Source organism: Papio anubis, chromosome 12, assembly GCF_008728515.1.
Source record: "Papio anubis isolate 15944 chromosome 12, Panubis1.0, whole genome shotgun sequence".
NCBI classification, from domain to species: Eukaryota; Metazoa; Chordata; class Mammalia; order Primates; family Cercopithecidae; genus Papio; species Papio anubis.
The window spans coordinates 112,782,519-112,803,092 of NC_044987.1; the positions used below are offsets into that span (position 1 = coordinate 112,782,519).

At 48.0% G+C, this 20,574-nt stretch overlaps 1 protein-coding gene and 1 pseudogene across 1 annotated transcript in view; one reads left to right on the forward strand and one right to left on the reverse strand.

The window, feature by feature from the left end:
* The window catches only part of SLC22A9 (solute carrier family 22 member 9), a 66,368-nt gene that overhangs the window by 5,605 nt on the left and 40,189 nt on the right, over positions 1 to 20,574 (forward strand). The gene's annotated exons all lie outside the window — the stretch shown is intronic.
* Positions 15,212 to 16,097, reverse strand: LOC101015193 (annotated as a pseudogene).

Sequence of the window (20,574 nt, forward strand, 5' to 3'; positions counted from 1 at the left end):
ACTTTCTTTTGCGGATTAACATCACTGGCAGGGAGAGTGCTGTGGACCCACCAAGCCCAGCTCTCCTCAAAGGGCTGCCTCAGCGAAGGCCAGTGGGGGTGGGGCAGCGTGGCTGAGCCTAGCAGGGCTGCTGGATGGACACCATGGGCCCAAATGGGAAGCCCGAGAGGTGCCTCCGTTTTGTACATCCACCCAGTGCGAGCAGCCCAGGCAGGCTCACTGAGGGGAGAGTCTGGGAAGGAATCTGGCCTGACCGCTGAGGGTTCAAGGTTCTTCTCAACTGATGTTCAGAGGACTTGGAGCTGAGGACAACCAATGGGAAACACACGGGTGCCCATAAGCAGGCAGCATTCTCCTCTGTGCTGCCTCCCCTGCCTGGCACCTCCTGAGTAGGGGAAGGGGATTTGCCTCTCAGGACGTGTTAGGGCATACCCAGACAGAAAATGTCACTTTCATCTATCCCCCAGGATGCAGGGCTGCCATCTCCTGGGCCCCTGGGGCAGCAGCCAGGACCTCCCTGTCTGTGTCTCTGACACAGGTGAACTGTCCCCTTCCATCCCACCCTCAATGGACAGGCCTCTCTCCTGATCAGCCGCTTCCCCCTGGGGACCAAGTGCAGTCCCTACTGTTTTATTTTCACTCTGAATATTATTTTAATTATATAATAATGTGTGTTTCTTGCATAAAATGTGGGAAATACAGACAAGCCAAAGAAAACAAAACAAAACAAAGCAAAATGTCCAGCCTCACCTGAGAGCCTATCTGTTCTTCTGGTCTTTTCCTCAGCAGACTTCGGTCTAAGACCCCGACTTCTAGCCACCAACATTAGACTCGTTTAACCCTCACGGCAGCCCTGTGACTAGTCTAGCATTAATAATTAGGGAACTGAGGCAAAGAGATTAAGTGACCTCCTCACCATGCCCCAGCCAGGAAGCACAGGGCAGGGCAGGGTGGCCCTAAGCCCATTCCCTCCCTTAGAACCAACATTTTCTATGAAGCCTATGTGGGCACTGTACTATTAATATATTGCCTCTCCCTTAAAAAGTCACCTAGAAGGCTGGGCGTGGTGGCTCACGCCTGTAATCCCAGCACTCTGGGAGGTCAAGGTGGATGGGTCATGAGGTCAGGAGTTCGAGACCAGCCTGGCCAATATGGAGAAAGCCCATCTCTACTAAAAATACAAAAATTAGCCGGGCATGGTGGCGTGCGCCTATAGTTCCCAGCTACTTGGGAAGCTGAGGCAGGAGACTCACTGGGACCGGGGAGGCAGAGGTTGCAGTGAGCCAAGATTGCGCCACTGCACTCCAGCCTGGGTGACAAAGCGAGATTATGTCTCAAAAAAAAAAAAAAAAAAAAAAGTCACCTAGGCTGGTCTTCAATATCACTCCTGCTTCCTTTTACCTCTCTGTTCCTACCTCCAGAAACCCCTGGGAGCTGCCCCTTCCCACCTGCTCTGGGGGCTAGGGAGGGTCCCCCTTAGGGCTCCCCTTTTTGGTTAGGGATGGCTTTCCATTCTCCTCCCGGGCCCCCCTCTCCACCAAGGCAGCATCCAGCCCGCAGGGTCCAGACTGGGCTTCCCTCCCACCGCAGGTCAGGGTCAGCTGGTCAAGCTGGGTCCCGCCCTGCCCCTCGGCTTCCCACCTGGGCCCAGCGGTTATTGATGCTCTCAGAGGGGCCTGAGGCAGGGCAAGATCCGGAGTCATCAAAGGAAGATTAAATTATGCTCCAAGGCAGCCAAGGGGTTGTTTTAGGAAGGTTTTCGACTGTGAGGCTTGCAGTGAGCTGGGCTGCTGCCCCGAGCTCCCCCTGCTCTGGGCATTCGCCCTCTTGGAGATTTTCTGGTTCCTAATTGGCTTGGGTTATCCATCTGTTCCTGTCCTAGTGGAATGTTGTTTAAAGGAGCCTGGCGACTCCCCACTGAGGCTGCTGGAGTGAAGCCAGAGTATACATATCTAAACTGCCCAGCCAGGGGCAGCTGCATCCGGGCAGCGCCCCCAACCCCTAATGGATGTGATTGGATTAGTGATATCAGGAATTGTGTGATGCGCTTGTTATATGACCTTGGCCAGATCACTCTCTCTGTGTGCCTCTTGTTTCTCTTCATTAGTTAAGTGGCTTTTTAAAAAAAGCACCAGAAACCTTTTATTCAAACAATATATTGGGTTCACAACATCAGTGTATAAAGCAGACAATGGAGGTCTTCTGGCTAAAGTGGGGTCTGTGGGTGTGGGGGGATGCTCCGGCTAAAGTGAGAGAGAAAGTGACCAGAAGAGCCCTCTGCCCTCAAACCCCAATCTCTCTCCCTTCACAGGTTGATGCTAAAGTTTCCTTTATGGGAGTGAGGCAGTTCAGGGAATGAGGATTCCGCAGGCCTGAATCTGAATCTCGACTCCGCCTCTTGTTAGCTGCGTGGACTTGGCCAGGTGATGCCCGCCTGAGCCTCAGTTTCCTCACTCGTAACTGCCAAATGGGGAATAAAACCTACCTATGGGATTGTTGGGGTTTTAAATAACAGTGTATAAAGCCTGAGCACAGTGCCAAGCACACAGTATTTAGTGACAGGGTCAGCCCTGAGGGCACAGGCCTCGGGAAGGCCGGACACTCCCGGAAGAAGAGGAGGAAGAGAGGCCAGGACAGGAGGTGTGCTCTCCAGCCCTTGGGCACAGCCCGAAAGCGCTTCCAGGTGCGTGGGTTTCTTGAGGGCCTCCCTGGGCCCCTGGAGGCGGCCCTGGCCCCGTCAATTCTGGTCGAGCCCATCATGTTGCCAGGCAGCCTGGGCCTCAGCTGCCACCTCAGGTGGCACAGGGCAGGGACACAGGACGCTCCGAGGGCTGTGCTCCAGTTGCCAGGGCAAGGCTAGGAATGGCCCTCATGGGCAGCTCTGAAGGCACGGCTGGGAGAGTCGCCCCCTTCTGGTGTGCACTGGAACGACACCTCTTTCCTCAAGAGGGCGTCGCTGCATTTTGGAGCCCTCGCATCACCTGGCAAAGAACCCAGCACAGGGAACGGATTATGTGGTTCCCGGAGCTCCCTCACACCGGACACCTGCCTAAGAACTCGAGGGCGGGACCCCAGGCTGACGTTCCTTAGCAGCAGGCGGAGGGGACACATGCCACTGTCCCCACGTCCCAGCATGGCTTTCTGTTCATGGGATGTCTTAAGCCAGGGTTGGCCAACTCATCCCAGGGGGCCAGGTGATGTGGCCGAGTGAGGTGGGCCGAGTGCCAGCGAAAGGGAGCGCGGGGCCGTGAGGAGTTGCAGAGCGCATGTCCAGTCTGAAGGGGGCAGCGCCCGCTCAGCACCAGCCGGTGTTGCCATGGGGATGTGCAGGCTTCGGTTGCCAGATCTTCAGATATTTTAAAAATAGCTTGAAATCTGGACTTTTGTGTGAAATTTTCCAATTGTGTAGGCGACCCCTCCTCCCACCTTCTGGAATCCCTTTGTCTTTTCTGCTTGAACCACCTAAAGGGGCCATCGGCTCCATCAAGTGATTCCTTGCAGAGGAAGGTAGGATCTCCTCTGATTCGTCCTCACAGTTCCTCCTTGCTTGTCTTCAGGAGTTTATTCACTCAGCAAACATTTATCCAGCAACTGCTCCGGGCTAAGCCTTGTGCAGAAATGGATTCTGAAGATGGGAGGAAATGGAGAAGACACAGAGCATTGCTTTGGAGAATGAAGGAAGAATGGAGGGGCCAGGTGTCAGGTTCCCTGGGACACCTGACCACCACTTCCCCACTGGGATCTCCTATCTGAGCTATGAGGTCTTCTCCCTGCTATGCCATCCATGCTTTGGGTGGAGAGCCTCGTTCCCACTCAGCATCTCTTTGCTCGTTGTTTCCAAGGCTGGGTCTTTCTTGGCTCCTCAAATCACACCTCCTCCGAGAGGCTTTCCTGGACCGTGCTAGCTAGAGCAGCGTTCTCTATACTGCCGTACACTCTTTATAGCACTCATGACTCTCTGAAATGACACGCTTGCTTATTATCTGCCCTCTCCCCACCGAACTCTAAGGTCGCAAAGGCATGGCCTTCCTGAAGGATGTGTTTGCTACTCTCTGAACCCTTGGCAGGAGTTGGAGAATTTATATTCCCCAGATGCTCTTCAGGCACAAAAAGCTAGACTAGAGGTTTTCAACAATGTCCTAAGGGTCTTTAAAACTCCGGAGTCACCTCCATCATCTGTAGTCCTTTTACCTCCACTGGTGTGTCCGTGGCAGGGCCCTGCTTTTTGCTGTCCTTTGGGGCCCTGGAAATCCCAGATCTGTTTTCAGGAAACACTCTTAGCAGAGGTGGTGCTCTGCCCCAGACCACACTTGCTGGGCCTCAGTTTTCTCGCCTGCAAAAATGGGTGGAAGGATAACTGTTGCAAACTCGTAGGGGTGTGAGGAGGGGAGGGCACGTTGTCCTGTGAGGTGGTAACCCCAAACTCTGTCATGAAGTATGGTGTCCCCTGGGTCCTGCCTCGGAGCTTGGAGCCCATTTTATACCTACCCCCACCAAGCAGCGCATGTATTCTGCCTGCCTTATTTCCTGCCCATGGCGCTTGCACAGGCCTGCTCTGCAGTTGGTCTCCCTCAGCGTGGCAGAAGAGCTTAATGATAAAGTTGGGCTGAGCCTCCAGGAGCAGACAGCGTGGGAGAGAAGTCACAGATACAAGGAAGATACTCAGAGCCTGTGAAATCCCCTCAGCGGCCTCTCGCCAACCTTGTCCTTGGACTTGGAGTGTCCCTCCTGGGGAGGGGATTGGCAGATGAAACTTTATCATGATGAAGTCAAGGGCCAGTCACAGCTGAGCTCCTACACGTAGAGGACTCGGCAGCAGGGACCAGTTTGATGATAAAGATGACAGCAACCATATACATAGCTGCTTGTCAGGGGAGGGAACCTGGGGCTGGGGGTGAGGGCGGGAGTTCACTGTTGGGTGCATTTGTATCTGCTGAACCCACAGGGTTCAGAATCATAGATGACTGTTTATCTTGGGCAGGGGGGCACGAGTGGCCCACCCCAGAGCTCTGATCTCATCTTAGCTTCCTCGGTGCTGTTGATGAAATTCAGAGAAGTTTATCAGGTTTGCAGAGAACCCAAAGCTGGGATACAAGGTGTCTTAAGTAGGAGGACAGAATCAAGATCCAAAGCAATTGGAAGGTTGAATACTCGGCCTGCTTCCTTCTGGCAATGTCATTTCAGACAAGTCTCAAAGTTTTTGAGCCTTGGTTTTCCCATCGCAAAATGGGGACAATGCCACCGACACTGCAGTGCTGTAAGGGTTAAGAAGATAGCCTAAATACAGCACCCAGCAGAGGCTGTATGCCTGGCGCACAGTAGTCCCTCACTCACTGGTGGCTACTGCTGAGATGAATACCAATGTGAGCTCCTTAGGCCAGGAGCCTTGTCTTTCGTTCCTGTATTCCTGGTGCCTGGTATGGCGTGGGCACTGAACAAATGTTTGTCAGATGAATGAACAAGATGAATTTGACAGGGATAAATGTCAGTTCCTGGACTCGGATCCAAAGACCCAGCTGCACAAGGATGCAGTGGGGGAGAAATGGCTTAGCAACAGCACATGTGAGAAAAGCCGAGGGATTGAAACTGACAGAAATTCAGTCAACATGAGGTGGCTGCCAAAACCAGCCAGGGCAAACTTGGGTAGCATTATTAGAGGCTGGGTGCTCAGAGGAGGGAGGCCACGGTGGTCAGATCAGCCTTAAGAGCCACAGACCCTTGTACGTTTCGCCTGTAGGGAGGCTGGCCAAACAGATGAGGTGGGGAAGAGCCCTAAAGACCACATATCATGAGATACGGCTGAAGAAACCAGGGCACTGAGCTTGGAGAAGAGAATCACAAGGCACGTGGCGGCATTCGGATCTTGCCTCTTCCACTTGCTCTGGACAATCAACAGCTCCAAGTCCCAGTTTCCTCATCCGTAAAATGTGCAAGCCACAGGTTGGAGGTCATGCCGCTGCTGGAGAAGGGCAGGAATGGGAACCCGAGCCTTACTGGACCCAGCCCGCCTCCGCCTCCCTCCTGAGCTCTTCAGCACGGAGGTTGTTCACGCTGAGGACAGCTGGCAGGGAAACTGTGGGTGGCCAGAGGCGTCTGTTTCCATTTTAGGGGTTGGACCAGGATCACAGGGGCAGCTCCTTCCAGCCCTAACACTCCCTTCTCCTTTTCTCCACTTGTGGCCGATTCTATAGTCTGGGTGCTTTCCTGGCGGCCAGCTTGCCTCTATTTGCATGGTTTCTGCGTGTAAGATTTTGTGTGCAAAAGCTGGATCCGTTCCTTCTTCCCAGAAACCGCCCGGTGCCTGCAGTGTGCCCGCCTGGTGTGCCCTCTGCTCCCTCTGGTGGCTACAGGGGGTACTGCACTGGGCTCAACAGAGCCAACCAGAATAGCGTTGGAATCAGACATCTTGGTAAAAGTCCCCGCTCTCCATCAAGAGATGAATGGATACACACAGTGTGATATAACATACAGTGGAATATTATTCAGTCTTAAAATGGAAGAAAACGATGACACCTGAATGAGTCCCAAAAACATTAAGAGAAAATAAGTTGGCACAGAAGGACAAATATTTTATGATTCCATTTATAGGAGGTACATAGAACAGGTAAATTCAGAGATAGAAAGTAGAACAGAAGTTACCTTAAACGATAACAGAAGGTGAGTTATCGTTTAATGGGTACTGAGTTTCTATTTGAGATGATGAAAAAGTTCTGGAAATGGATAATAATCGTGGTCACGCAACATCGTGAATATACTTAATGCCACTTATTGTACCCTTAAAAATGGTTAAAATGGTAAATTTTGTGTTATATATATTTCATTACAATAAAAAGTAGTAAAATGTACGTAACACAAAATTTACCATTTTAACTATCTTGCCACATAACGGCTGCATGAGGTTTATTAAGTCACTTAACTTCTCTGGGCCTCTCTTTCCTCATCTGTAAAGTAGGGAGAGCAATAATGCTTACCCCACTGCCACCACCCTGGTCCAAGCCACCTTACTGTCTCACCTGGAGGATTGAAAACTGCCTCCTTGATGGTCTCCTGGCTTCACTTTGGCCCTCCCCAACAAGTCTTTTTCTACTAAGCAGCCATAACATCTAGAAACCTAGGTCAAATCAGTCACGCTCCTGCTTAAAATTATCCCCACACTCTTCTTCTTGACCAACAGGATCTGGTCTGTGATCACCTCTCCTCCCTCAGTGCTTTCTGCCACCTCTCCCTCACCAAAATATTACTCCATGCTCCTTTTGCCTCCAGGCTTTTGGCCTCATTGGTTACCCTGACTTGAATGCTGTTTTCCTGATTGTCTTATATTGTCAGGTCGTCCTTGTCATCAAGGTCTCATCTCAAATGTCACCTTCTATTTCTGGGGATTTCATTTCTTACCAGCCACTCCAATGTTGTCTTACCTTCTAGCCTGACTCTTATCACCTCTGTCTTGTTTGATTTTCTTCATAGCACCTGTCATGATCTGAAATTGTCTTACCTCTGTGAAACTGGGTCATTTTATGGGCTGGATTTTGTAGAGTGTAAAGTAGGATATAGTTTTTATTTTTCTTCTGCCTCCATCCTTGCACTTGTTCTGTTGCTTCTCTTTCCCCACATTGTCTTAGTCCATTTTCTGTTGCCTATAACAGAATACCACAGACTGGGTAATTTAAAAAAATAAAAAAAGAGATTCATTTGCCTTATGGTTCTGGAGGGTGGGAAGTCCAAGAGCATAGCACCACATCTAGTGATGGTCTTAGTGCTGCATCATAACATGGTGGCAGGCATCACATGGTGAGAGAGGGTGAGAGAGTGTGAGACACAGAGAGAACTGGGGGTTGAACTTATCCTTTTACCAGGAGCCCGCTTCCAGGATAACTAACCTACTCCTCTGATAACAGCATTAATCCACTGATGAGGGCAAAGCCCTCATGACCTAATCATATCTTAAAGTTCCCACCTGTTTCAGATGGAATTTCACTCTTGTCTCCCAGGCTGGAGTGCAGTGGCATGATCTTGGCTCACTGTAACCTCCACCTCCCGGGTTCAAGCGATTCTCCTGCCTCAGCCTCTCAAGTAGCTGGGATTACAGGTGCATGCCACCAGACTCAGCTCATTGTTGTACTTTTAGTAGAGATGGGGTTTCACCATGTTGGTGAGGCTGGTCTTGAACTCCTGACCTCAGGTGATCCACCTGCCTTGGCCTCCCAAAGTGTTGGGATTACAGGTGTGAGCCACTGCGCCGGGCCCCCAGCTATTAATACCATCACAATAGCAATTCAATTTCAACATGAGTTTTGAAGGGGACATTCAAACCACAGCACCCCTCCTTGAAAATGTTTCAGCTAAGTATAGTTTACCCATTTTTTTCAGGTATTAGATCAATTTCAATTTTAGACATTAAAAGTCTGATTCTTTTAGAAGTTGTACATTGAAGGATTTAAGAATGAAGAGTCATGATGTCTGAAGCTTGCTTTCAAGTGGTTTAGCAAGACCATGTATACACACATACACACAATGTTAATAATTTTTGAATCTAGGTGGTGAATATATAGGTATTTATTATACTATTCTTTCAACTTTTCTGTATGCTTGAAAATTCTTATAAAATGTTGGGCAGAAAGGAAACTGCTTTTGTCAAGTTAAGAAAATAAACCCAGTCCTATCTAAATAAAAATATTTATCTCCCATCGAATATAAAGCTTCTCCTATTCAAGCTGACCCAGGCCTGGCTTTCTGCAGTAGGGAAGGTTGCGGGGATGGGCAGTGGGTGTATGGCCAATGTCCTTACTCTCTTGGATTTACCTCCTCTCCCCATGCTAGCAGCTGCTTCAGCTCCTTCAGGGTCTGGGAAGGGAGGAGGGAGGAAAGGAAAAGGAGAGGGCTCCTCAACTGTGCTCTTGTCATCCATGTGGGGTATACTGCTGGGCGTCCCCCTCCGGGAACTCTGCCCACACTATTGTTTTATTATTATTATTATTATATTATTTACTTATTTATTTGAGATGGAGTCTCACTCTGTCACCCAGGCTGGAGTGCAGTGGTGCAGTTTTGGCTCACTGCAACCTCTGGGTTCAAGCAATTCTCCTGCCTAGGCCTTCCTAGAAGCTGGGATTACAGGTGTGCACCACCACATGCGGCTAATTTTTGTATTTTAGTAGAGATGGGGTTTTACCATGTTGGCCACACTGGTCTTGAGTTCCTGACCTCAGGTGATCTGCCCACCTCGGCCTCCCAAAGTGCTGGGATTACAGACGTGAGCCACCGCACCCGGCCCTCACACCATTGTGGATGTGAGTGATGCCCAGCTGATCTCTCACACTCTGCCCAGTACTACCAACAAAGTCTCTTTCTGCTGGGGTCACCTTCTGCCCGCAGGTAGCCTTCTTGGGTGAGGTCCCATTGAGGAGACAGTGTATTAGTCTGTTCTCATGCTGATAATACAGATACCCAAGACTGTGTAATTTATAAAGGAAAGCAGGTTTAGTGGACTTGTAGTTCTACATGGCTGGGGAGGCCTCACAATCATGGTGGAAGATGAAGGAGAAACAAAGTCACGTCTTACATGGTAGCAGGCAGGAGAGAGTGTGTGCAGGGGAACTCCCCTTTAAAACCATCAGACCTTGTGAGACTTATTCACTATCATGAAATCACTATCATGGGAAATGTCTACCCCCGTGATTCAATTATCCCCTACTGGGTCTCTCCCATGACACGTGGGAGTTATGGGAGCTACAATTCAAGATTTGGGTGGGGACACAGCAAAACCATATCATTCCACCCCTGGCCCCTCCCAAATTTCATGTCCTCACATTTCAAAACCAATCATCCCTTCCCAACAGTTCCCCAAAGTCTTAACTCATTCCAACATTAACTCAAAAGTCCATAGTCCAAAGTGCCATCTGAGACAAGCCTAGTCCCTTCTGCCTATGAGCCTGTAAAATCAAAAGCAAGTTAGTTACTTCCTAGATACAGTGGGGGTACAGGAATTGGGTAGATACACCCATTTCAAATGGGAGGAACTGGCCAAAAGAAAGGGGCTACAGCCTCCATGCAAGTCCAAAATCCAGCGGGGAAGTCAAATCTTAAAGCTCCAAAATGATGTCCTTTGATTCCATGTCTCACATTCAGGCCACACTGATATGAGAGGTGGATTCCCATGGCCTTGTGTAGATCTGCCCTTGAGGCTGGGAAAAAAACAGAAGCGATCATGTAACATTCCTGAACACCAAGGTATAGTACAGTGGACTTTCCTGAGCCCTGCTTGGTCTCTGATGAAGGGATAGGGTTAGTGTCAGGGTTAGGGTTAGGATTAGGGTTAGGGTTACAACAGGCTGGGATGGGGGTGGAGGTCGGCAGGGCTGCACTTCTTCTGGAAGCTTTCTCAGGCAGAATCAGTTCTGTTTTTCTCCTAGCTTCTGGTGGCTCTGGGTCTTCCTTGACCTCTGGATGCACTCTCTGCACTCTCCAATCTCTGCCTCTGTGGTCACACTGTCTACTCTGCTGTGGGTGGAATCTCCCCCTGCCTCATGATCATAGAACATTTTTCACTGAACTTAGAGCCCTCTCAGGTAACCAGGATGAGCTCCTCCCTTCAAAACCCTTTTTTTAAAAAAAATTAATTGATTTAAAAAATTTTTATTTCCATAGGTTTTTGGGGAGCAGGTGGTATTTCATTACATGAATAAGTTCTTTAGTGGTAATTTGGGAGATTTTGGTGCACTCATTACCCGAGCAGTGTATACTGAACTCTATTTATGGTCTTTTATCCCTCACCTCCTTCCCAACTTTTCCCCCTGAGTCCCCAAAGTCCATTGTGTCATTCTTACACCTTTGCATTCGCATAGTTTAGCTCCCACTTATGAGTGAGAACATATGATTTTGGTTTTCCATTCCTGAGTTACTTCACTTGGAATAATAGTCTCCAGTTCCATCCCGGTTGCTGTGAATGCCATTAATTCATTCCTTTTTATGGCTGAGTAGTATTCCATTGTATATATATACCACAGTTTCTTTATCCATTCGTTGACTGATGGGCCTTTGGGCCGGTTCCACATTTTTGCAATTGTGAAATGTGCTGCTATAAACATGGGTGTGTAGGTATCTTTTTTGTGTAATGACTCCTTTTCCTCTGGGTACCCGGTAGTGGGATTGCTGGATCAAATGGTAGTTCTACTTTTAGTTCTTTAAGGAATCTCCACACTGTTTTCCTTAGCGGCTGTACTAGTTTACATTCCCACCAGCAGTGTAGAAGTGTTCCCTGTTCACTGCATCCACACCAACATCTATTATTTTTTGATTATGACCATTCTTGCAGGAGTAAGGTGGTATTGCTTTGTGGTTTTGATTTGCAGTTCTCTGATCATTAGTGATGTTGAGGATTGTTTCATATATTTCAAAACCCTTAACTTAATCACATCTTTTATCATTTACAGTTATATTCCCAGGTGTTGGAGTTTAGGATGAAGACATATCTTTTTGGGAACTGCCTTTCAGTCCACTACAAGTGGATTTGGAAAGCTAGATTGACCTCCATCAATCTTGTAAAGGTGGAAGGAGAGAAAGAATGTGGATGAGGATTGTTTTCTCATTTGACCCAGCAATCCCATTACTGGGCAAATACCCAGAGGAACAGAAATTATTCTACCATAAAGACACATGCACATGTGTGTTCACTGCAGCACTGTTCACAATAGCAAAGACATGGAATCGATGTAAATGCTCGTTAGTGATGGACTGGGTAAAGAAAACGTGGTACATAGACACCATGGAATATTGTGCAGCCATAAAAGAAGAATGAGAGCATGTCCTTTGTAGGAACATGGATGGAGCTGCAGGCCATTATCTTTAGCAAAGTAACACAGGAACAGAAAGCCGAATATGCATGTTCTCATTTATAAGTGGGAGCTAAATGATGAGAACACATGGACACATAAAGGCGAACAGCACACAGTGGGGTCTGTTGGAGGGTGGAGGATGGTAGGAGTGAGAGGAGCAGAAAAAAATAGCTATTGGGCAGTAGAGTTAGTACCTGGGTGATGAAATAATCTGTACAACACACCCTCATGACACAATTTTACTATATAACGAACCTGCATTTGTACCCCTAGAAAAAAAAAAAGAGTGTGGATATGGGAGGAAGCAGGCACCGGGAGAGCCTGGGGGTGGAGGTTTGTCATGAAGCACACAGACCCAAAGTGTGTGTTTCATCCCTTGTGCTGAAATTGACCCTGACTTCAGTCTGTTCTCTTAATTTGCATGCCATTAGAGGAAAATCCAAGCTCCAGTCTTCAGAATACCCATTTCAGACCCTGCTGCAAAAACTCAGATTCCCATAGGACATCTCTCTATTCATTACTACTGTGTGGCAAATGACTCCCTCCCCCAACCCTGGCTTAGTGATTTAAAACAGCACCTTTGTACTAGCTCACAGTTTCTGTGTGTCAGGATTCTGAACCTGGCTTAGCTGGAGGTCTCTGGCCCAGGGTCGTTCATGAGGTGGCCGTCAAGCTGGTGGCTAGACCCAGGGTTTTATCTAAAGGCTTTTTTGGGGCAGATGATCCAACTCCATGTGGTCATTGCCAGGTTTCAGTCCCCTACTGTGTGAGCCTCTCTGCATGGCTACCTCACAGCATGGCAGCTGGCTTCCTCTGGAGTGAGCCGTGAGAAAGAGCCACTCTGACTCTCAAGATGCAAGCCACAGCCCTTTTATAATGGAATCTTGGGAGCTCGTCACTTTTGCTGTTTTCTTTTTTCTTTTTTTTTTTTTTTTTGAGACGGAGTCTCGCTCTGTCGCCCAGGCTGGAGTGCCGTGGCCGGATCTCAGCTCACTGCAAGCTCCGCCTCCCGGGTTTACGCCATTCTCCTGCCTCAGCCTCCCGAGTAGCTGGGACTACAGGTGCCCACCACCTCGCCTAGTTTTTTGTATTTTTTAGTAGAGACGGGGTTTCACCGTGTTAGCCAGGATGGTCTTGATCTCCTGACCTCGTGATCCACCCGTCTCGGCCTCCCAAAGTGCTGGGATTACAGGCTTGAGCCACCGCGCCCCGCCCCTGCTGTTTTCTATTTGTTAGAAGCAAGGCAGTAAATGCAATCCACACTTAAGAGGGAGGAATTACATAAGGGTTCCAATACCAGGAGGTGGGGATCATTGGGGCACCTTAGAAGCTGCCTACCACAGCCCCCAAAGTCTAATATACATAAGACATAAAAGGAATTGAATTAACTTTAAGGTTAATCGTAGATTTATTTCCTAATTTATGATAATAAACCCAAACATTGGGGGGCTGTGGGGGAGATGGGTGTTATGGTTTCACTGTGTCTCCACCCAAATCTCATCTTGAATTGTACTCTCATAATTTCCATGTGTTGTGGGAGGGACCTGGTAAGAGATAATTGAATCACGGGGGCAGTTTCTCCCATACCGTTCTCTTGGTAGACAGTAAGTCTCATGAGATCTGACAGTTTGATAAGGGGAGACCCATTTTTCTTGGCTCTCATTCTGTCTCTTGTCGCCGTCATGTAAGAAGTGCCTCTTGCCTTCTGCCATGATTGTGAGGCCTCCCTAGCCACATGGAACTGTAAGTCCATTAAACCTCTTTCTTTTGTGGATTGACCAGTCTTGGGTATGTCTTTATCAGTCATGTGAAAACAATTAATACAATGGGGATGGTTAATGGGCACAAAAAATTAGAAAGAATGAATAAGACCTACTATTTTCAGCACAATAGAGTGACTATAGCCAATAATAACTTGATTGTATGTTTAAAAATAACTAAAACAATGTAATTGGATAGTTCGTAACACAAAGGATAAATGCTTGAAGGGATGGAGACCCCATTCTCCATGATGTGATTATTTCACTTTCCCTGTCTGTATGAAAACATCTCGTGTATCCCATAAATATATACACCTACTGTATACCCACAAAAATTAAAAATAAAAAAATAGCTCAGGTGTGGTGGCTCATGCCTGTAATTCCAGCACTTTGGGAGGCCAAGGCAGGTGGATCGCTTTAGCTCAGGAGTTTGAGATGAGCCTGGGCATCATAGTGAAACCCTGTCTCTATCACAAGAAATACAAAAATTGGCCAGGCATGGTGGTGCACGTTTGTGGTTCCAGCTACTCGGGAGGCTGAGGTAGGAGAATTGCTTGAACCTGGGAGGCAGAGGTGGCAGTAAACTGTGATCACACCTCTGCCCTCCAGCCTGGGCAACAGAATGAGACACTGTCTTAAAAACAAAATAAACAAAACAACAAAACAACAACAAAAAAATCACACACACACACACACACACACACACAAACAAAAAACAAAACCCCAGAAACCAAAAACACAAAAAACCAAAAGGACCCATACAAATTAGTTAAAAAAACCTTAAACACCTTAAAACTAATGTGTATGTTCCCAAATCATCAATGGAACTGACATAAATGTCTCAGTAGGATTTTGAGTTAGATGGCTTGATCCCCTTCTCCCTTTGTTTTTCTAGAAGAAGGGTCTAGAGAAGTTAATAACATTTCTAGAGTAAACACAAGAGTATGCTAGCACTGAACCCTAGATCTCCCCAGTTTCACATCCTAGATATGCCCAGGTTCCTGACAGGAGAGCAGATTTTACGAGTGACCTGCCACCGTGCGTCAGTGCTCAGCTCCTCCACTCAGTTGACTTTATATTAGTTTCTTAGGGCTGCTGTAACATGGTCTGCCAAACTGTGTGATTGAAAAAAACCCAGAAATTTATTGTCTCACAGTTCTGGAGGCTGGAAGTGCAAAATTAAGGTGTTAGCAGGGTGAGTTTTTTTCCTTGTTGAAAAAGAATGCTTTATTAATACAAACACACGGAAACCCTAAAGCATCAAGAAATTTAAATATTTATGTCATAGCATGGCCAGGCACGGTGGCTCACACCTGTGGTCCCAGCACTTTGGGAGGCCGAGGTGGGCAGATCACCTGAGATCAGGAGTTTGAGACCAGCCTCTACATGGAGAAACCCTGTCTCTACTCAAAATACGAAATTAGCCAAGCGTGGTGGTGCATGCCTGTAATCCCAGCTACTTGGGAGGCTGAGGCAGGAGAGTTGCTTGAACCTGGGAGGTGGAGGTTGCGGTGAGCTGAGATTGTGCCATGGCACTCCAGCCTGGGCAACAAGAGCAAAACTCCGTCTTAAAAAAAATATATATGTATGTGTGTATATATATATATATATATATTTATGTCATAGCAAACAGGTGGCAATTCCACATCCAGGGTAAACAGAAGGGTTGAAGGAGACTACAACAGATTGGGCTCCCATGATGGAGAGGGCATCTTCACAGGTGGAGGCAGGCCCAGCTGAAACAGCTTTTCAAGCTCTCTGTCCTTATCAAGGATCATAAGAGGCATTCCACTCAAGGGGAGGCCTGTAATCTGGTGCTCTTCAGGTTGGTTAAAACTCTCAAAATCTAGAAGATTGAAGTGAAAGAGTTTTTCTATTTCTGGATAACATTATCTGAGGCAGGAACAGAGCTTTTTGCTTTAACAGTCTCCCTGGTCATCTTTTTGGCAGAGAAATTTCGGTGTTTTAGTTTGAGGAGTCTGTTGGTCTTTACTCGCGTTTCTGTAGCCCTGTCGACAGTTCCAAAAGCCTTTCTGGTAGCTTTAGGTAAGGCTGGTAAAGCACCGGACATTTTGCCAACACATGGTGTTGAAACTTGAGATCTCCCCTTTAAGGCTTTGATTGAAGGTCCAGATCCCAGCTTCAGCCTATCTTTAGGAGCTGCATGGATACCTGGTTCTCCATTCTCCTTATCAATACAGATCAGAGCAGGGTGGGTTCCTTCTAAGGGTTCCGGGGGAGCATCTGTTCCATGCCTCTCTCTTTGCTTCTGGTAGCCCCAAGCATTCCTTGGCTTGTGGATGCATCTCTGCAGTGTTCCATCTCCACATGGTGTTCTCCTTGTGTGTCTGTGTCTTCTTGCATGGACACCAGTCATATTGGGTTAGGGGCCCACTCTGCTCCAGTAGGACCTTATCCTGACGAATCACATCGGTAACAGCCCTATTTCCAAACATGGTCACGTTCTGAGGACTTCACTATATCTTTTTTGGGGGCCGCAATTCAACCCATGACATACCCCTGAAAGATGAAAAGAGTAGAATTTGGGACATTACATTTCTAAGTAGTTAGAAAAACTACTTTTGTTTATCTAATAAAGGAGGTATTTGAAGTTGCTTTCATGTTTTTAAAAACTGTTGACTCTGGCGTTTGCCTGATGGGTTAAAGGCTATCCCAGTTTTAGCCGCACGTCAGTCATGTCACCTGCACCCTTCTTTGCCCTCAGGTGTAGATTAAGGACCTGGAGGCTGGAGGGGTTTTTCCTTTAGCAAGTGTTCCTATGACAAAATACTGGGCTGTTGACTGAGGCTGGGAAGAGGGGATATCCTTAGGACTCCTGTAGAGGGCTTATTCCAAGCTGTCTCTAATGCCTCTTGGGCAGTGGGCTTTGGGATGAGGACTGACACACCCTGCATGCCTGGAGGATGCTGGGCCACTGGGAGCTGGCTCTTCCTACTCTGCTCCAGGCTAGGGACTGAAGAAGCTCAATGAGTCGTTTGCACAGCTGCAATGAGTCCTAGAAGAGGGCTTCTTACCTGGTTTTGCCCATTCCTGAATCAAGAATCATTTCAGCGTTAGGTGGGATCCATCCAGACCAGTCACCTAGACATTTCCTTAAATTGGGAATTTTTTTTTTTTTTGAGATGGAGTCTCACTCCGTCCCCCAGACTGGAGTGCAGTGGTGCGATCTCTGCTCACTGCGAGCTCCACTTCCAGGGTTCACACCATTCTCCTGCCTCAGTCTCCCGAGTAGCTGAGACTACAGGCGCCCGCCACCACACCCAGCTAATTTTTTGTATTTTTAGTAGAGACAGTGTTTCACCGTGTTAGCCAGGATGGTCTTGATCTCCTGACCTCGTGATCTGCCCGTCTCGGCCTCCCAAAGTGCTGGGATTACAGGCGTGAGCCACCGTGCCTGGCCAATTGGAATTTTTTTAAGCAAAAAAAGAGGATACATTGAGAATGATGGAACTCCTGGTCTGAAATGAGAGCTATATATAACTCCTGGATTTTTTCCTTTCCCTCAACTCCCCTGCAATGGACTGAATGTTTGCATCCCCCACAAATTCTTATGTTGAAATCCTAACCCTCAATAGAACAGTATTAGAAGGTGGGACTTTTGGAAGGTAATTAGATCATAAGAGTAGACCCCTCATGAATAGGATTCGTGCCCTTGAACAAGAGCCACAGAGAGCTCTCCAGCTTTCTGTCTGTCATGTGAGGAGACAATGAGAAGACAGTAGTCTTCAACCTGGAAAAAGGCTCGTACCAGAGCCTGACCAAGCTGGCACCTATCTCGGATTTCCAGCTTCCAGAACTGTGAGAAATCCATTTCTGATTTTTATAGGCCACCGGTATATTGTATTTTTATGGTAGCAGCATGAACAGACTAAGGCCTGTTGGCTTTACTTTCACAATGGAAACCAGTCTTTTCACTCCTCATTCTCTGCTGCTTCCTTTCTAATTCAAGCTACCATCACCGCTCCTCCGGACCCCTACACCCATCTTCCAGCTGGTCTCCCTCCTCCATCCCTGTCTTGTACAATTCATCCTCCACCTAGAAGCCAGAGTGGCGTTTTAGAAACCTGAATCCAAGCATGTTATCTCTATGCTAAAACTCTCCAATGCATTTAAAAATCTGCACAATCTGGCCCCTGTTTACCTTTATCTGACACCACTTGTGTTGATTTCTTTTTTTTTTTTTCTGACAGAGTCTGACTCTGTCACTCACGCTGGAATGCAGTGGCATGATCTTGGCTCACTGCAGCCTCTGCCTCCTGGGTTCAAGTGATTCTCCTGCCTCAACCTCTTGCCGTAGCTGGGATTACAGGCGCATGCCACCACGCCCGACTAAGTTTTGTATTTTTAATAGAGACAGGGTTTTGCCATGTTGGCCAGTCTGGTCTTGAATTCCTGGCCTCAGGTGATCCACCTGCCTGTGACTGCCAAAGTGCTGGGATTACAGGTGTGAGCCACCGCGCCCAACCTCGTGTTGGTTCATTTCTTGTTATTGTCTTTTCCTTCGCCCACCCTTACCCTCCTCTCCCCTTAGAATGTACACCTTTGAAAGAAGGGGCCTTGTTTGTCTCGATCATAGAGACAGGGTTGTGCCTGGCACTAGGTGGATGCTCAGTCAATATGTTTATAATGCAAATGGCAGAGACAGAAATTTAGGCAAGCAAACGTGGGTTTTCTGTATTCAGTTCTGATACCGACTTTCAGTTCTTTTCACCAAAGAATTGGCAAGAGTCCTGAGCTGGAGGGAATCATGGTGACTTCTCTTCTAGGCTCTGCAGATAGCCTTTTGTGTGTCCCAATATTGTTCTTTTCGCACACCAATCCATGGCTTGGTGGCCCTTTTCACATACAGCTTTCATTCTTGCTAATGTAGTTATGCAATGATTGTGTCAAGTACCGGAACATTCCACTAGAGGGCAGTAGAATATAGTGTTAAAGTTTGGGATCTGAAGCCATTGACTGCCTTGCCATCTATTCTCTTCCAGGAATCATTTTGGAGAAAGGGCAGCAATCATTTTGAACTGTGATGATATGAGGGCAACCACCTAGGGATGGCAGAAGAGCAAGCTGGATCAAATGGCCATATAACACAAAAATCACTATGGTTAAGAACTTAGTACCCCCTGCCCCTCCTTCCTGCCCCCTAAAGGCAGGCTGCCTGGGTTAAAAAGGGGAGGGAGAGGGAGGTGATGTACATTACTTCTGCTCACATCTCACTGTCCAGAAAATACTGCTTGCTGAAGGGTCATATGGCTACACTTCCCTATAAGAAAGATTGTGAAATGTAGCCTTTTTTCTTGGTGGCCAAAAATCTATTATGGAAGAATGGGAAAATGGATATTGGAAGTTAACTGGCAGTTTCTGCCACAAATTCTTGAACCAGATGAGGTTAAATAATCTGAGTTAAGGCCGGGCGCGGTGGCTCACGCCTATAATCCCAGCACTTTGGGAGGCTGAGGCAGGGGGATCACGAGGGCAGGAGTTTGAGGCCAGCCTGGCCAATATGGTGAAACCGTGTCTCTACTAAAAATACAAAAATGTGGCGGGTGCATGTAATCCCAGCTACTCGGGAGGCTGAGTCAGGAGAATCACTTGAAACTGGAAGGTGGAGGTTGCAGTGAGCTGACATCGTGCCACTGCACTCAACCTAGACAACACAAGAGCAAAGCTCCGTCTAAAAAAAAAAAAAAAAAAATCTGAGCTAAATAATCTGGGCTTTTGTTACGGCAAGGGATTTCCAAGGTGATTCAGACCCAAGCCACTGGCCATCAGGCTTTGCTTCCTTCTTTGTAGTTAAACTTAACTTGTTATGTCAACTAGATTTTTGGATTTTATAGCCTGGAACCTCCCCGAGGGATGCACTTCTAGAATCCCCTATAGTTGGTGTCTTATCATTTTGATTATGCAAAACTGGTCTGTTAGTATTATTAAAAACTTTTGTTTGCCTTATTAGCATCTTATTATATTTAGTAGTGCCATCTGGAAGTTTCATCTACTAGTGAGAGGTGACAACATGCTAGCAGCCCTCGCTGGCTCTGGGCACCTCCCTGGCCTCGGCTCTAGCCGTGCTTGAGAAGCCCTTCAGCCCGCTGCACTGTAGAACCCCTCTGGCTGGGAGGCCAGAGCAGCTCCCTCTGCGGGAGGTGTGGAGGGAGAGGCTTGAGGTGGCAACGGGGGCTGCTGCTTGTCCTGGCCAGCCCTTGAGTTCTGGAGTGGGCCTGGGCTCGGCCCGAGGCCCCGCACTGGGAGCACTGCAGGCCACCAGCCGGGCAGTGAGGGGCTTGGCAACCGGGCCACCAGCTGCGGAGGGTGCCCAGGGTCCCCCAGTGGTGCCACCCGCCCATGCCGCTCGAATTCTTGCAGGCCTCAGCACGCCTCGGTAGGGCAGGGGCTCACCGGGACCTGCAGCCCACCATGCCCAAGACCCCCACCCGTGGGCTCCTGCCCGAGCCTCCCCAACAGGTACTGCCCTCTGCCCCACAGCACCCAGTCCCATCAGCCTCCCAAGGGCTGAGAAGTGCAGGAGCAGGCGGGACTGGCGGGCAGCTCTGCTCAGCCCCTGCGTGGGATCCACTAGGTGGAGCCCCCCTAGGCTCCTGAGTCCCCTGAGGACTTGGAGAACTTTTATGTCTAGCTAAAGGATTGTAAATGCACCAGTCAGCACTCTGTGTCTAACTCAAGGTTTGTAAAGGCACCAATCAGTGCTCTGTGTCTAGTTAATCTAGTGAAGACTTGGAGAACTTTTCTGTCTAGCACTCTGCCTCTAGTTAAAGGATTGTAAACACACCAATCAGTACTCTTTGTCTAGCTCAAGGTTTGTAAATACACCAGTCAGCACTCTGTGTCTAGCTAAAGGTTTGTAAATGCACCAATCAGCACCCTGTCAAAACGGACCAATCAGTTCTCTTTAAAATGGGCCAATCAGCAGGATGTGGGTGGGGGTCAGATAAGGGAATAAAAGCAGG